At 45.3% G+C, this 18,321-nt stretch overlaps 1 protein-coding gene across 1 annotated transcript in view; it reads left to right on the forward strand.

The window, feature by feature from the left end:
• Positions 1-18,321, forward strand: part of MDFIC (MyoD family inhibitor domain containing) — a 96,415-nt gene that overhangs the window by 49,133 nt on the left and 28,961 nt on the right. The gene's annotated exons all lie outside the window — the stretch shown is intronic.

The raw sequence follows: 18,321 nt of genomic DNA on the forward strand, positions 1-18,321 counted from the left end.
CCTGGATGCTTTTGGTGAGCCATGGGGGCTTATGTGCCCTCCTGCTCCCTTTGATCCATGTTGGGATTACCTCCCTTTGGGCTTGGAGGATCGTCTCCTTAAGGAGCGACCACTCTCCTTGGACACCTTGATCCCCTCCCCTCTGGGACTTCAGTGCTTCCCCAACTATTCTCCTTAGCTCATTGAAGTCCGCCCTTCTGAAATCTAGGGCTGCTGCCTTGCTGTAGGCCTTTGCCACCTTGAGCTGGATGGTGAATTCCAGCAGGCGATGATCACTGTCACCCAGGTGGTCGAGCACCCACAGCCCCCTCACCAGGTCGTCTCCCATGGCCAGCACCAGGTCCAACAAGGCATCTCCCCTGGTGGGGCTGTATACCTCCTGGGTTTGAAGGAGGTCCTAAATTATGGCTAGGAACTTATGTGAGCGGTCAGACCTGGCTGACTGCTCTTCCCAGCAGATGTCTGGAAAGATCTTTGGACATCTGAAAATTGGCTGAATCTGAATCTGAAGCATATATTAGCCACTTCGCACAGGCCTACAATGTAGCCCATATTGCTTTGTAAAGGGAACAGTGCAATTGCCAACATGCAGTTTGCATATGTTCACCAGACTGGTGTTAGCATAGTATTAATGGCACCTTATTGATAATAATGCTGTTATATTGAAAGAGATATAGCTAAACAAGCCATCGAGCTTGGATTGTATATGTGAAATTGCCTTTCACAGCCCTTGACATAACTTGAATGACCAGGTACCCCTTTTCAGCTTGGTTAACTATGGATAGCTTTTAGCACAAGATAGGAGCAGAGTGTGAATTTGTAACTCTGGTTCTATAATGAGATGGTTTAATCATCCTGCCACTACACCCCACTTACACATACAATTTTGTGCCATGAGTTCCATCCTCTGAATCTGGAAGATCTATGTGTATGGATGGTTGAAGGGAAAAAAAGGAGTTTAGGCAAACAATTATGGAATGAATGAAAAAAATCATTACATTCAAAATTTGTCATAGGATGTTTTTTGGTCAAAAAGCATTTTTTTTTGTTTGAAAAGTGTTTTAATGACCTCTATTTATATATGACTTTCATATGCCTAAATATACATTCAGCAGCAGAATGTGAGGCCAACATTTTTAGAAACCTGGGCATAACTGTAAAAGGATGAATGAAAGAAAGTAAATAACTTTATGAAATGTATTTCATTAATGTAGTACATTGTTTTATGACATTTAAGAACTGGTTTCCTCATGAATTGCACAGAAGTGAGAAGCAGCCTGGCAAAGTGGCAGAGATATGAGCAAGAAGCATGAGTGAACTTCTCTGTGTATGTATAGCAACTACTTTTTATCAAAGATTTTACTATGCATTGAATATTATGGACTCATAATATGCAAATGAATTCTGCTGTTAATACGCATTCGCAGCATACACATTAATGGTTCCAAAGGAGCTGTTACAAGATATGTTCTGAATATGTATTAGGAATAATACACAATATGTAACTAAGAGCATTCTATATTATGAATCCATAATACAGAATGCATAGTATTGTTAATACCCATTCATAGCATACACTATAACCGTTCAGAAGGAGATATTATGGTGCATGTTATGAATGCATATTAAGAATAACACACAAAAAAACTTAACTAAACCTTTATGGGTCCCTTGATGTGATATTCTGATGTAACGTAGTAATATACCACATAGTATTCTGTTCCAATGCATTATTCATTCTATTTGTAGAACAGGCATATTTTATATATTTTGCATTTTAATATTTTGGGAAGGGTTGAATAGGTAGTCTTTTTATATGGAAATTTTTTTTGTGGAATTCTGTGTATAGTACTTTTGCTAGCTTTATTTGATATTAACAAATTATTAGTATGATATTGAGGAGAAAATGCAATGTAATTGTTATGTGTATTTGAAATTGCATACACATGTGTATTATATACATATGTTAAATGACACTATATCCAAATTTTGTTCTGAGTTACAAAAGTGAAAGGAATGCCATAAACTTAAAAATAACACTTCCGTCTCAATTTTCTTCTGATTGTTATAGAGACATCATCTTGTATTACAGTAACTGAAACATACAGGTAAGGATTTTTTTTCTAGTTTAGTCCATTTGTTTACTTTCTGCTAGTAATGGTACTTCATATGTAGTCATGTGCATGATTTTGCTACTGATTACTTGCTAGTTCCTATCCCAGTCAACTAGCAAATTCAATAATTTTTTATATTAAAGTTCCTAAAATAATCAAGAAGGGATCAGAAAAAATCCTCAAAAAGTTTTAAAAGGATTTTTAAAATGTCTAAAACACGACTGTTATTGAAATGAAAGCTTCTAATTGACAACCTCTAAAAGCTGTAATGTAAAGTGAACACCTGAAAGCTGAGGAAAGTAGAGGTCAAATTTTTGCAACCCAACCCAGTTTTACCTGATTCTTGAATAATTCTTCTTCATTTGTTTGTGGGAATATAATGAATTACTAGTTGACATTTTGTTGTGATGAAATGTCAGTTTGCATGCTTCAGTATATGATCTATTCCCTTTTCACATGAGATCTATTACTTGCTTGAGTGAACTACTTGCTTGAGCTTGCTAAGAAATAGTTGAAACTTCCATAAACCATGCCATGTGATCTATTTTGTTCTAAGTAGAGTAAAGCTTATTGAGTTAAATTAATCTCACACAACTCCTGTGACTTCACTGGAGTTGTATCTACTATGAATTAATCTCCTAATATTTTATTTTGCTTTACACTGTAAGTCACCGTTTCTTAAATTAAACCTTTGCTGAACATGTTAGAAAATAAATAATGTCTTGGAAATATTTCTACCTTTCACAAAACAATTTGAATTTAATCCTCAGTCACTGTCTGAAGGCAGCACCTGAAAGTGGTGGACAAATCTTACCAGAAAACATTCCTCAGGGGGAAAAGCACTGTCATAGTCTGTGTTATACCACTTATTTTTCCCTCCTCGTGGGGTGCATGCTGGGGGTGGGAAATGGTCAGACGTTCATGGGAATGGATGTTATGTAGTACACAAATCTCTCCCTGGTGCTCATTCAGTGTAAAGATTCCTGTGGACAGTTATGGTTAGTATAATTACACGAGCCCCTAGGTGGCTTCAGGTTGTGCCAGTGGTTATATATGGTTAAAACAAGCCATGGAAAAGTTGCTTAGGCCCTTTTCAGTTCTTTGCAGCTGCACCAAATATAACTTCAATATAGCTGAAAAATGAAATCCAGGTTAGGCTTGAGACAAAAGTTTGTGTGTATGTGTGCACAACTCAGCATGAGTAAGGAGTGGAGAATCAGCTCATACAAAACTGATGTTAATCGTAAAATAACAATACTATATAAGCATTAAGGACATCATTTTAGTATGGGACTTATAGTGGTATGCCCCTTCTTTCCATCCCTGTATACAATGCCAGATGAGAAGTTTTAGTGGTCCCATCTGGTCTTTAAAATCTAACAATAAAAATCTATGAATCACATAAAAACAATAGGTCTTTACTTTCAGAGGTGCTACGTTATCACTACTCCATTGACATAGCAAAGGAGAATGTCAAAAAAATAAGGGGGAAGGGTTGGGAATGAGAATGACAATCACATGCAATTTTGTGACCAAGATTAGTGTATAGCATGATGGAATAACATCAGTATTGTAGCAAGGGCAGTGGGTGCCTTCTCATGGAGGGCACTAAATCAGATGGAAGTAACGTTATGTAATGTTATATAACAGTACATGAGGATTAGCTGCAGGGGGACCCCAGATGCCTCCCCCCCCTCAGACCCAGGAGGCACCAGTCACCAAGCCAGAGGGGCCCCCCAACAAGCCCCCCAGTGGACCCAGAAGTGTACCAGAAGTACTTCTGATCCACTTCCAGATCTGCTGCTGAGCGCACTGGGAAGCCCCCTGCACTTCTGTGGGATGCTCCATGCACCCCACCTCTCAGCATTCATGAGCCCCTGCTATCTAGAGGTATGTAGAAAAAACATTTAAAGCTCTCTTTATGTCTGAATCTCTGAATGTCTCCAAATCAATTAGGAGGGTTCCAATTCAATTCAGAAAGATTAAAGGGTCCTCTAATTCAATTTGGATTTGGATATTTGGCTGTCGAATCTCCACCGAATCAAATCAGGGACCGAAGCTTCACACAGCCCTATTAGCTATGCTAATTTGAAGTGAGGCAGAATGCAAGGTTGGGTATCACTTTATACACTAACTGATTCAGAAGGATGTGAGCTCTTATAGATAACAACCTACATTATGAATAGGTTGCTGTGGCGGTGAGACGCCCCCACAAGCTCCCAAAGGGGAGAGGGCAGTCCCCACGGGCCCCAAAACCCATAAATGGCCCCCCCGCAGGGGGGACTTACCTCTAGGGTTGCAGCCAGAGCCAGAGCAGAAACCATGGCAGCGCAATCCAGCATTGCACCGGCTGTTTAATCAGCTGTTCCCTGGGTGGGGAAAAGCTGAACCAATTGCAGCGGCCAGAACGGCCACCACAGGAAGATTTAAAAGCCCCACCAGAACCCAGGAGGTGGGGAGAGAGAGGGAACATGCTGGTGAGGAGTGCGCCAGATGTGCAGAGGCACCTGCAGTGGACAGGAGCAGCGTAGATGGCTCAACGCTGGCAGGCAGAGCAGGGGAGGTGTTTCATCCCCCTGTAGGAGGCTGGGAGGAAGGAGGCAACTCCACACCCCTCTCCTCCCCAGGGGTCTATTTCTTTTGACAAAAAGAAAAGGAGAGAATAGGCACAAGACCAGAAGTGCCTGACCCAGAGGTGCTGAAGAGGGCACCAGCCAACTCAAGTTCAGCTTGCCAGTCTCCACAACAGAAAGGCTACTCATTGGGGCAGCCTGGCAAGTCCAATGGAATCCGTATGAATGCGGATTTCCCCTCTAGGCAAGCAGGGGTCGATCAAGCATGACCAAACCACATTATTGGCGCCCATCCAGTTGGCGAGTGGACGGGGTGTAGGGAAGGTGGAGCCCTGTGGAACATCACACCCGAACAGTGAGTACTGCCGCCCCCAGGAAGAGCTCCACTGAACCCCACCCCCTTTATCTAATAACAACAAGTCATGGCAGATGAGTTGAGGGGAGAAGCCCCCGCGCTGGACGGATAGTGCATCACTCGGGGAACCCCCACGTAAGGCACCTTTCATCACAGTTGCCAAAAGGTTGTTGTCTATGAAAGTTCATGTCTCTATGAACCAGTTAGTCTCTGAGAGTGCACACATGCATTAAGGCTGCTCCAATGTGCTGTAATTACAGCGCAGTGCAACAGATTCATGGTAATCAAGTCTGCTGGAGTCACTCTAATTAAAGTGCCACCTTCTCCACACCCCCACTTCTTGGAGCACTTGTGCCCTGAAATGCTACCCTGCCTGTCAGTGTTGTAGCAATGAAGTTTGGCACCTGAGGCAAAACCCAGCCTGCCCTCATCCCATGCACAGATCCAGGGGGCATACACCCCTCTATGCTTGCCTAAGAGTGCACACAGCAGTGAGAGCCACCCTTCTCATGTCTTGCCCCCATCACCCAAATGAGCTGCTCGCAGCTCCGTCCCGAGAGGTGCCCTGGCTGGGCAAGACCTGTTGGTGCCCCTTCACTTTGCTGTCTGGTGAAGTTGCCCCACTCATCCCCCCACCCTCCACCTTGCTAGGGCACTGCTGTCTGCCCTATGTTCAAACACTTATCACTCTCTTTGCTTCATTCTGGGATACAGAAATTTTAGGCAAAGGGCTTTTTAGTCAAGCCTTAGAGGAATTTCAGACCATTTTGGAAACAGTTTGAGGGTGAACTAGGCCTTGGATACTGAAATCCAGATGCGTTCCTCTCTTATACCAGGTATCTCTGCTATCCTTCAAATCCCTCTTCAGTACCCACTTCACTTGCCTTAATTTTCACTGCTGGTCTTTTCTTTTCAAGTGTAAATTTCCTCACTGCCCCTTATAGTGAATATCTGTTGTAGGTCACCAAACTAGTTGAAAGAGGTGGATGAGGTCTTCTGTAAACAGCTGACCAAATTTCCAAATTGCAGGACCTGGTTCTCATGGGGGACTTTAATTACCAGGATATCTGCTTGGAGGGAAACAAGACAGCGCACAAGAAATCCAGGAAGTTCTTGGGCTCTGTTGAGGCTAGTTTTTGGTACCTGGGGGTACTTGGAAACGTCCCAGGAGGTACACCAAGGCAGGCAGGGATGAAACACTGCCACTGTGCACCGCTGCCTCTCAGGAGCAGGGCTGGGGCGGGGTGAGACCTGGGCTGGACAGATGCTGTGCTACTGCCTCTTGCCACACTCCTGCTCTGCATCTGGCCCCCTGGGGAGTACAGTTAGTAAAAAGGGGGCCACCAGGGGTACACTTATTAAAAAAGGTTGAAAACCCCTTTTAGGTGGTAGAAAGGCCAACTGGGGGGAAGCACTTTTAGACTTGCTGCTTACAAATAGGCAGGAATTGTTGAGAATATGAAAGGTAATTTCAGTGACAGTGACCACAACATGATAGAGTTCAAGATGGACCTGGGGAGCTACAGGCCAGTTAGCTTCACCTCAGTACTGGGGAAGGTGCTGGAGCATGTCATGTCTGAGTTTTACCTGTCGGTTAGAGTGCCGATGCCAGCAAAGCAAAAGACCATAATAATTTAGTAAGGACACAGGCCATAAAGACCCCTCAGCACTAGTAGCCTTTATTTCTTTGCTAAAAGCAGCATTGCAGTTGGAGTTTGTTAAAAGTTTGTTCTCCTTAAGGAGCTTGTTGTCTGCAATGATAAGTATTGCAGGTGCCAATCATAAGGTTAACCTTTTGAACCCGCTGAGGGCAGCCAGATGAATAATGTATCTGGGTCAAATGCATAGGTATCTAGGTCATTTGAATATGTATCTAGGTCACTGGTGCAAAAATGTAATTGGCAATCAATAATTATTCACAATTGGCATGAGGTGATCGGTCATTGCTGACTATAAATAAGAGCAGATTCCGCCATTAAGCGGAGAACTCCACGCGCACATCTTGGAGAGATCATCAGCAGACTGGCCACCTGCAGACACCTTCTCCCCACCAGCCGTTCTTCATGTGGCGTATCTCGTTCACTGGTTTGTCTGATCGTTTTGTCAAAGAGCTCTCGGAAGGTTGATCGAAGTACATTTCCTTATATGAGTTGTTGACCAGTTCTGGGACTATTGAGTCGGGCAGCTGCACCTATCCCAGGCTTCGACACCAGGGTAGAAAGCAAGGGCTCGGCTCAAGAACCCCGTGAACCAACAGACCCCTCTAGTTTGTTTCTTATTCATGCACTGTAATTGAACAAAGCCAGCTATCCTGCCTATGCTACGACCATCTGTAGCGTAAGTACAATAAACCTTTGTTATAACTAATACGCTTAAGTGACCTGACTCCTCCTCACCGCTAATCCCCACCTGTCCAGTTATCAGTCCCTTCTGTGCCAAGCCGGTCATGCCAACCCAGGCTCGCAGGTCAAGGGCTACGCCGGTTACGTGGTGCAACAGAGCATATCATAAGGAAGCCCATTTCCAAACATCTGAAGGAGGAAAGGCTGATCACAAGCAGCCCACATGGATTTATTAAGAACAAATTTTGTCAAAAATACTTCATCTCCTTTGACAAAGGAACTACTTGGGTGGATGAAGGGAATCCTTTACATATAGTGTACCTGGACTTCAGCAAGACTTTTGACAAGGTCCCACATGACAGTCTCATAAACAACATGGAGAAATGTGGGCTAGACAAAAGTACTATTAGATTAATAGACAATTGTCTCAATAGCCACAAATAAAGTGTAATTATGAATGGACTCATATCAGAATTGCAGGAGGTTTCATGTGGACTCCCACAGGTGTCTTACCTAGGCACAGTGCTGTTCAATGTGTTTATCAATGATTTTGATACTGGCTTTGAGAGCTTCTCAAACAAATCTGCAGATAACACAAAACTAAGAAGGATTATGAATATACTGAAAGACAGGTGCACAATTTAGAAGGATCTTGACAGATTGGAAAGCTGGGCTGGCACTAACAGGATGAAGTTCAATGCTGACAAAAGCAAGGTGCTATACCTCAAGAAGAAGAATAAAAAATACAAATGCAAAATGGGTGACACCTGGCTGGATGAAGGATTTGGGTGTCAATATGAGTCTGCAATGTGATGCGGCTGCACAAAAGGTGAATGCAGTTTTGGGATGCATCCATAGCAGCAGTTTTACAGGGAAAACACCTTTTCTCTCTTGCTTCAGAGAACAGAATGTGGACTGTAACAGGGAACCCTAGCCCTGTCACCAGAAGACAGGTTGCCCCTTTAAGGCCAGAACTTTCTGGGCACAGAATGCCGGTAAGGAGGGGCCTGAATACTAAGCCTGGCCAGCTAGTCAGCTGACTAGAAGCAGCAGGTCAGGGCTATAAAATCCCTGGGCAGAGCATCAGTAGGGGCCAGCAGCCAAAGGGAAAGGAGTGCTTCTCAGAGCTCCACAGAGAGGCTTGGTGAGCTGTCCAAAGGCTGGAGGAGGGGAACTACGAAGGACCCCAGAGGGACGTCAGCAACCCCAGAAGAAAGGCTGTAGCCAATGGTGGGGAGCCGAAGCATGAACCCTGCATAAATGTAAGCTGGCATACTGCCTTTAATCACATTTTTGGGTGCCAGTTATTGCCCATGGACAGGACTGTTCATACATATATATATTTTTTGAATAACACCGGTGGTTTGGGTGAGGCTATCAGGGGAAGGAGGAGGCCTCATTTTGGGGGATCAGACCCCGATGCTGGCGAGGTCCCGGCTTTTTGTTGGCTCAGACTCCGGCGCCAGCGAGGGCGTGGCTTTTTGGGGGGCTCAGATCCCGGTGCCAGTGAGGGCGCAGCCTTTAGACCCTAAAGTTTAGGGGTACATAGGCCCCAGCACCAGTGTGGGTGTAGGATTTTGGGGGGCACTGACCCCAGCATAGAAGGCCTGATCTTAAAAGGCAGGGGTGGTCTGGTGCACCTGAGGTGCAATTTTATTTAGTTTCTTGGACTGAGATGACATGAGTTTGGGGCCATTGCCTGGCTTTAAACTTGCAAACCCCTGGTTGTGGGGCTGGTGGCCAGTGGCCTGGCTGTGGGGCTGGTGTCCAGGCCTCTGGGCAAGGGAGGCCTGGCTCCAGATTGGAGCAGAAAAGAGGGCCACAAGCCCCAAAGCACTGAAAGGCTAGAGCCTTGGAGTCAAACCCTGTTTGGTGGGTTTAGATAGGGAGGCCTAGCCAGAAAAAGACCGGGGTCAAGGCCCAGGTAGGCAAAAGGCCCCAACATATGAAGTACAATAGGCAGTGTTCCTGCTTACAAGAACTTCAGCATAATAATTTCCATCAAGACGTGGCAGGGGAGTAGAGAGCAGGACATAAGAACCTTAAAGAAGACTCCAAGGGTGCCCCATGTAAGGCGTGGATTAACAGGGAAGATGGCATTGGGGAGGGCAACCTGTTACATGGACCAATGGCTTGAAATTGCAGCTACATAGATTTAAATTGGATATCAGGAACAACTTCATTGTTGGAACAGTGAGGCAGTGGAACAGACTGTCCAGGGAAGTTGTAGAATGTTCACTGGTGGAAGTGTTCAAGTTTGAAAAGGCATTTGTCAAGGATAATAGCTATGCTTATATTATGTTTATGCTTTCATAGTTATACAGTTGAGACAGCTCCCTGGTGGAGGTGCATGGATGCAAGCCCATTGGACCCCTGAGAGCCAAAGACACTGGCGGACCCCGAGTTCACTCCTAGCACAGAGCCAGGACGTAGGTGGGGTCCATGGTGGGGGGTCACTACTTGGGAGCAGGACTCAGCTGAGTGGAGCTGAGGAGGGTTGCATTCCCCCTGGCTCCTATTTAGCCCAGCCCCCTAAGGAGTTGTGCAAACTCCATGCCATGCCCCCACCAGAGAAGGGGACAGGTGAGTGCTGCTCCTTCCCATCTCACGCACTGGGTAGCACCGGTCATGTGGCTCCCTGGGGGCCTGGGCCAAGTAGGAGTCAGGGTGGGTATGATCCTGTTCAGCTCTTCTCAGCTGCCCTGCAGATGAACTAACACCCATCCACTGCAGGCCCACCTAGCTCCCAGCTGCTCTGGGGCTCAGGGTTGGGGTCCACTGGGGTCCTGTTGGGGGTTCTGGGGGTCCCAGGCCTCACAGGGGTACAATAGGCTTCTGCTGGTGTGTCTCGCTCTGGAGCCAGGCCCAAAATGAGTTTGGGAAGAGATGCCCTCCACCTCACTCCACTGGGAAAGAAGCTCTTCTCAGCCAGAATGGCTGGCCTGTTTGATTGGGCTTTAATCTAAGCTTGCTGGGGGATGGGAGGACAACTACCAGAGCAAGCTCACCAAAATGAATTGCAAAATCAGCAGGTTGGGATGCTCAAGGGAACCCACTCCTACCCATCCCAGGAAGAGAGGTTCTCCATGAGTGCAAGGAAGCCTAGTCCTCCAACAGCATACTTTCTTGCTTGTACACTAATGCCTGGAGTTTGGGGAATAAATAGGAGGAACTGGTCCTTCTGCTAAACAAAAATGACTACAATCTCACAGGGATAACGGAGACCGGGTAGGACTCCTCCTATGACTGCACTATGGGTATAAGAGGCTATACACTGTACAGGAGATTTCATGCTGAAAAAAGGGGCAGGGGTGTAGCTTTCTAGGTGAGGGAGAGCTAGACGTCTCTACAAGCTGAGATTGGAAGCTAATGATGACTGGAGACCCTTTAGAATATTTGGGGAACGTGGTGAAGGGGATACAATGGTAGGAGTCTTCTACAGACTTCCAAATCAGGAACTAGAATTTCCAGTTTGCCAGGGAGCTGGCTGAGGCTGCATGTTCTTGGTGCATGGCTGTCATGGGAGACTTCAACTACCTAGACATCTCATGAGAAAAGCACTTAGCCAAATCCAAACAGTCTCAAATCTTCTTCACATGTGTGGATGGGCTCTACCTGTCAAGAATTTTACGGGCCAACAAGAGGTAAGGCACTGCTGGACCTGGTACTGGCCAAAGGGGATAATCTAATCAGTGACCTAACAATCAAAGGAAGCTGAGTGACAGTGACCATGAGCTGATCACTTTCACTATCCATGAAAAAGCTGGTAAGTCAGTCAGCAATTCAGTAATCCTCGACTTTTGGAAAGCTGATTTTCATAAGCTCAGGAGGCCTGTTGTTGAGGCCCTGAGAGGCCATGATTTGACAGGGAGTGGAGTTAATGATGAGTGGTTGCTCCTTAAGGAAGTGATCCTAGAAGCACAAGGGAGGTCCATCCCAACCCATAGGAAAGGTGGTAAAAGGGCTCAACAACACCCTTGGCTCAACAGGGAACTCATGGACCTCCTATGTCTAAAAAGAGAGGCTTATAAAGGATGGAAGACAGGAAACACCACTAAGGAGGAGTATCCTACTGTGGTCCACACCTCTAGGGAGCAAACTAGGAAAGCCAAGGCTGCAACTAAACTCCAACTGGCTACATGAATCAAGGACAATAAAAAGTCCATCTGCAGATATGTGGGGAGTCAGAAGAAAAAAAAGGGGCAACATTGGTCCCCTGTTAAATCAGTTGGGGCAGCTGATAACTAACACCCAGGGAAAAGCCAATCTGCTTAACGATTATCTTGTGTTATTTTTTCACCAGCCAAAAGGGACCACCCTGCCTAACATGATGTGGAATGACCAGGGTAAGGGTGCATATATGCCCACCATTAGCATAGATCTTATGACGGAGCACCTTAAGAGGCTGGATACCAACAAATCAGCTGGTCCAGATAGACTGCACCCAAAAGTGCTAAGGGAACTGGCAGACATCATAATGCAGCCACTGGCAAGGATATTTAAGAACTTGTGATTGGGCAAAGTATCTGAAAATTGGAAGAGGGCCAATGTGGTGCCTATCTTTAAGAAAGGGAGGAAAGAAGATCCAGGAAACCACAGACCAATCAGTTTGGCCTCAGTCCCTGGAAAAATCTTGGAAAAAATTAGCAAAGAAACCATTCTTGACAGGCTAACGGAAGGTAACATTCTGAGGGATAGCCAGCACAGGTTTGTTGTGGGTAGGTCTTGCCTGCGCAATCTCATTTCCTTCTATGACCAGGTAACAGATCAGCTGGACAAAAGGGAAGAGGTTGATATCATAGTTTCATAGTTGGTAGGGTCAGAAGGGACCTGAGCAGATCGTCAAGTCTGACCCCCTGCCATGGCAGGAAAGAGTACTGGGGTCAAACGACCCCAGCAAGGTGTTCATCCAGCCTGCTTTTAAAGACCCCTAGGGTAGGAGCCAGCACCACCTCTCTTGGAAGTCATATCATATATTTGGACTTTAAAAAAAGCCTTTGACCTGGTGTTCCATGATGTCCTCATGGAAAAATTGGGCAACTGTGGCCTCAGCTACACTACAGTCCAATGGCTGGGGAATTGGCTCTGAGGTTGGACCAAGAGACTGGGAGTTGATGGAACTAAATCAACATTGGACTCAGTGACCAGTGGTGTTCCCCAAGACTCTGTTCTCGGACCTGTACTCTCTAATGTCTTCATAAACAACCTGGACGCTGGTGTCAGAAGTGCTCTGGCCAAGCTCGCTGATGACACCAAACTTTGGGGAAGAGTATCCACACTTGAGGATAGGCTGGTGATCCAGGCCAAGCTGAACAGGCTCACAAGGTGGGCGAATGAAAACCTGATGGCATTCAATATGTAGAAATGCAAGGTGCTCCATCTCAGGGAAAAAAAATCCCATATCACACTTATAGGCTTAGCAGTGCTGCACTCACTAGCACCATGACTGAAAGAGATTTGGGGGTCATGATAGACCACAAGATGAACATGAGTCATCAATGCAATATCGCAGTTGGTAAAGTGAACAAAATTCTGGTTTGCATTTACCAATGTATCTCACACCAGACCTAGGATGTCATTCTCCTGCTGTACTCAGCCTTGATGAGGCCACAGCTGGAGTATTGCATCCAATTTTGGGCTCCACAATTCAGGAAGGATGTGGAGAAGCTTGAAAGAGTCCAGAGGACAGCCACATGCATGATTAGAGGGCAAGAGAACAGGCCTTAGGAAGAGACAACCTCAGCTTTGCTCTTCGCCCAGCTGAGGTAAGTCTTTTCCACATGATAGTGTGATGGGCTGGCTGGCAGTGACTTAGCCCAGGGGTTTTGAAAGGGAAAAAGATGATTGAAGGACTTGGGATTCCGTTTCCTCACCAATCAGGCCCCAGAGACTTACCCTCCATGTCCCCTAATTGGCCCCTTGGGTCACCCAGAGGGGGATAAAAGGGGCAGTGTGGGCTGACTCAGGGGAGAGACCAGCGAGGAAGGAGTGTCGAAGAGCTGGCAACAGCTGAGCCAGCGGGGTGGGAGCAGTTGCCCCAGAAGAGCCTGAAGGAGCAGGACCTGCAGGCAGCAGTTGGACTCTCAGCAGCGCAGCGTTTGTCCAGCAGGAGAGGCTCCCCAGCTCCAGCAAGGATTTGAGTAGTGACCTGAGAGGTTCCCAGCCCTGCTTCCAGCTCCTCCAATAACAGGCCAGGCAGCTTAACATGAGACTGGGGCTCCTGGATGGTCAAGACCCCTAGCAGCTTAGACTAATACCAGCACTGGTGCTTGTGTGTCAGTTTCTGTCTACCATGTGAGAGATCTGACTTCAAGCCCTAGCTGGGGTGAGTGAAGTAACAGGGAGAAATCCTTGTTGTAGTGGAAAGGGGTCATTGTGTTTTCCTTGTTATTTGACACTTTGTATTTTGTGCCTTTTATATTTCATCAACCGGTATTGTTTGTTCTGCTGTTTGTGTTTTATATTTTGTTAACCCTGTCTTTTGTCAATGATTGTAAGTGTCTAACCTTTCTTGAATCCTGCCCCCTTTGGGCATTGTAGTGTCCCCTATATCCTCTGGTTTATGCCTATGTTCCCAGTAACTGTTCTCTCATTAAAGGGTACATGGTTAAGTCCCCATTGGTGGTCTAGCTCTGCTCTGTAGGGGGAGGAGAGTCCCTACACCTCCCACAGCGCTTGTGCACCTGATTTGATCCCTTCAATTGGAGAGGGGGTACCTCTTGGAGTACTGCCCGGGGTTACAATAGTTAAAAAAATTCCTCTTATGTTGCCTCATTGCAGTGACTTGACTTATTCTTCATAGTTTCATAGTTGGTAGGGTCAGAAGGGACCTGAGCAGATCATCAAGTCTGACCCCCTGCCATGGGCAGGAAAGAATGCTGGGATCAAATGACCCCGGCCAGGTGATTATCTAGCCTCCTTCTGAAGACCCCCAGGGTAGGAGCAAGCACCACTTCACTTGGAAATTGGTTCCAGATCCTAGCTGCCTTGACTGTGAAGTAGCGCCTCCTGATGTCTAGCCTGAATCAACTTGTGGCAATTATTCCTAGTTACTCTGGGTAGTGCTCAGGGGAACAGGGCCTCTTCCATTTCCTGCTGGTCACCCCGGTAAGTTTATAGACAGCCACCAGATCCCCTCTCAGCCTTCTCTTGTGGAGGCTGAGCGGGTTCAGGCCTACCCTGGTGCCCCCTGATCACGCAAGTGGCCTTCCTTTGGACCGTTTCAGTGCTGTCCACAACCCTCCTGAAGTGTGGCAACCAGAACTGGACGCAGTACTCCAACTGCGGCCTGACCAATGTTGCATAGAGGGGGAAGATCACCTCCTTGGACTGGCTCATGATGCATCTGTGGATGCATGACAGGGTTCAGTTAGCCCTACTGACTGCATCCCCACATTGGCAGCCCATGTTCATCTTGGAATCAATAAGGACTCCAAGATCCCTTTCTGCCTCTCTGCTGACGAGAAGGGAGTTCCGCAGGCTATAGGTATGCTGCTGGTTCTTCCTCCCTAGTTGCAGTACCTTGCACTTGTCCCTGTTGAATCCCATCCTATTCTCATTCACCCACCCCTGTAATCTGTCCAGATCTAGTTGTAGCCTGTCCCTCCTTTCTAGCGTGCCCATCTCTCCCCGCATCTTAGTGTCATCCGTGAATTTGAACAAGGTGCAACCTGCTGATTTAAACACATCCAGCCCCATCAGAAGTTCCCTAACTAGGTCCTCCCTGACCCTAGGCCTGGTAGCGCCTCTCCCGAGTCTGTCCAGAATCCTGGTGAGGGGGATGTCCCGGTCCCTGCTCAGAAAAATGGAGGCAAATTATTTCGTTAAACTGGTCAGCTTTTTGGTCTGGTGCAACCACCAGATTGCCAAGTGTGTCCTGCAGGGGCCCCATGTTATCTGGTGCCTTCTTTTTACTTTCTATGTATTTAAAAAGACTTCTTGTTATCTTTGATCCTGGTCACTAGTCAGGCTCAGGGGTGATCTGGTAGCCACCTATAAGTTTATCAGGGATGCTCATCAGGATGCTTATCTTGCTGGGATCCTATGATCCCTGCTGACTTCCAGCCCCTGGGGCAGGGTGCTGGCCTCGATGATCCTCCAGGGTCCCTTCCAGCTCAAATGTCTATGAAATGTCTTAGCACATCCCATCACCAATGACAACTGGACCATCTGGCTTCAAGATATTGGATTTTTCTTCTTCACATATTACTTGCTACATACTCTATTAAATACATCATTGAACTGATTTTGATTTTTTTCTCACCTTTTGGTTTTCTTTTTAACTTATCTTGCTCATCAGGGAAGTTTCCTAGAGCTATCTCAGGGCTGAATTAATCACAATATAGCAGTCTCAACTGAGAATTTTCTAGCTTTCATTCATTTATTTTAATCTGTTATAATAGATTACCAGTCCATGCATCAGATCTAGAAAATGCAGGCTCCCTGCAGCCATATGTTAGAACCTTGGCATAGTGGACTTATTCCAACATCTTTTGAGGAAGATAATCTGAATACTGTGAAGTTTGCTGTGTGCATCGTACAGATAAGATAAATTTAAAAAATGAGATCTGTTTGCTCTGCAGGGAGACTGACACCTTTTTTTAGAAAGAGGAGTTTGTGTTGGCTAAAATTTTGTTGGCTAAAATTTTATGTTGGCTAAAATTTTGATCTTCCCACTGTTTTGTAATATGCTATATAGTATGGAGTAAGTACAAATTTAGATGCAAAAAGCCTCAGGTTTAACCCTGGTTCTGTCACTAACTCATTAAGGGCCTTAAGTAAGTCACTTGATCTTACAGTCTTATTTTCAGGAAAGCATGATGGTGGTCTGTTTTACAATTAAATTCATGGAAACGTCAGAATAAATAACTATTTAACGTCTGCACTGTGATTTTCATATATGAAGTGTTATCTATTGTTAGTTCTTTTCTTACCTCGTTGCTTGTACCCTCCCTTCCAAATGTTTAGGAAGTACTAAAAACAGTTTATGAAGTGCTTTGGGATGCTACAGGCTAAAACATTTTCCACACATTTAAAATATTATCTAGATTGTTTTGTTTGTTAAATGTATACACATAGTTCCATAAATACTTATGCACATGTTTATAGAAAAAAATGATAAATAATATCATGCCACCAAAAGTAATTGCACATTTGTTACTTAACTTCTTGCATATATAACTTTTTCAATTCAGCTATATTGTATTGTGATGTTTTACAGAGATATTGGAATTTTGTTGTGTTTGTAATCCACTTTATATTATTATTATAAAATATTTTTAAAAAAATTGAATGTAAATGATCTTTTTATTTTTTTCATTTTTAGTTTGATCAGTTTTACTTAAGTAAATTTACTGTCAGATTCTTATGTACTAGCACTATTAATTATTAACAGTAGTTGTCATTCAAGTGTCTGCAAGGAGACATTCCAGTAATTTCCTAATGTAAGAAGAGAGAAACCATAGTGTGTCAAATGCAAATACTATTTTAATGGTGACTAATGCACCACAGAAATTCTATTGTCGGGCAGTTGCAAAACTCTGTAGATGTCAGTTAGAATATGATTCAGCCCCAGAATGCATGGTGCTTTGCTGGGGTAATAAGAATGGTTCCTAACACCAGCAGTTTGTGACCCACAGTGTTTGGGTTTTAAGCGTTACAAAGAAGTGTTATGCCAGCAATACCTGCATTATGTCCTTTTCTAGTCATCAAAACACTAAAAATTGTGTTTTACCTAAGATTGTTGTGGTTGTAGTGATTTTTTTTTTCAATCCTTGAAAAACTGTGCATGTGCTTTGATGCTTTGACAGATGAGTGCCAGGTATATTGGACTAAGACCTGCTAGTGACTTCTAAAGAAAACTGTGGCTTTAAATGACAAAAGTCACTGCTGAGATTTTTTTTTTTATTCTTACAAAAAATAACTTGCTATATTTTTATATATAGCAATTTCTTAAAAATACTTTTATGAGCCTGAACTTCTCCAGTGAAGTGGTAAGCAATGAGACACTCCCAGTGGTAAAGATAACCACATGCATATTTGCAGGATCAGGGCCTAAGTCTGACAATTAGAATTTTGTGATAAGACTTTCTTTTCTGGAGGAAACACGTGTGTACATTTGGTTTCTGAAAAGGTGCTGGGGAAGGAAGGAAGTGCTTCTAGGGCTGTGTTTCTATATATTTTTTTGTTTCTTGCCTGGTTCTTCCCTGCTAATCTTCATTTGTTTGTGTTTTGTTGTTTTTGCAAAGTTTTAGAAACCATCAAAGACGTGTGCGCATCAGCATCCTCTCTGCTAAACAGCAAGTTTGCTTTCAGATGTCAATGCCTTTGAGGTCACTTGAAGGTTTGGGGCTTCTGGCTTGCCGAGGGGGCCTAGGCTCGTTTTTAACTTCCAAAGAGAGAGTCACCTTTCCTGACTAGGTCCAACTGGCTGAACCTGAAAAAGAACTTCTGTTTTTTCAAACCCAAGCCAACAACTTCTGCGCCAGGGGTTGGGCCTCTTAAAAGTGCCACTGTATCCCTGCCAAAGGCTACAGCTGCAAACCCTCCTCAGGCATGAAAGCCGCCTTCTTCTTCTTTTTTTTATATTTCTCCCCCAATTTCTGCTCCTGGAGCCGTTTGCACAGGGAGTGTGCGTGGTTGGAGTCCCAGCTGCGGGAGGGGGCGGGGGTCCTGGAGACAGTCATGGCACATCTAACCCTGCTACCCCCTCGCGTTTCGGGAGGTGTTTGGCACCGCTCAGCTGCATGGGCACGAGGATGTCCCGGGCTTTGGGGGGGGAGGGCTAAGCACCTCCTCGCCCTGCCCCAGCCCCTAGGGAGAACCACCGCCCCGGAGCCGCTCCCAGCTCCAGCGGGATGTTTTCATGATCCGGAAATGATGAAAAAAATAAAGTGAGTCGCGGCTTGGGAGTCCGCGCACCGCAGCGCGCCCGGCCG

Source organism: Crocodylus porosus, unplaced genomic scaffold, assembly GCF_001723895.1.
Source record: "Crocodylus porosus isolate Cpor-Errol unplaced genomic scaffold, CroPor_comp1, whole genome shotgun sequence".
In the NCBI taxonomy this organism is placed as follows: Eukaryota; Metazoa; Chordata; order Crocodylia; family Crocodylidae; genus Crocodylus; species Crocodylus porosus.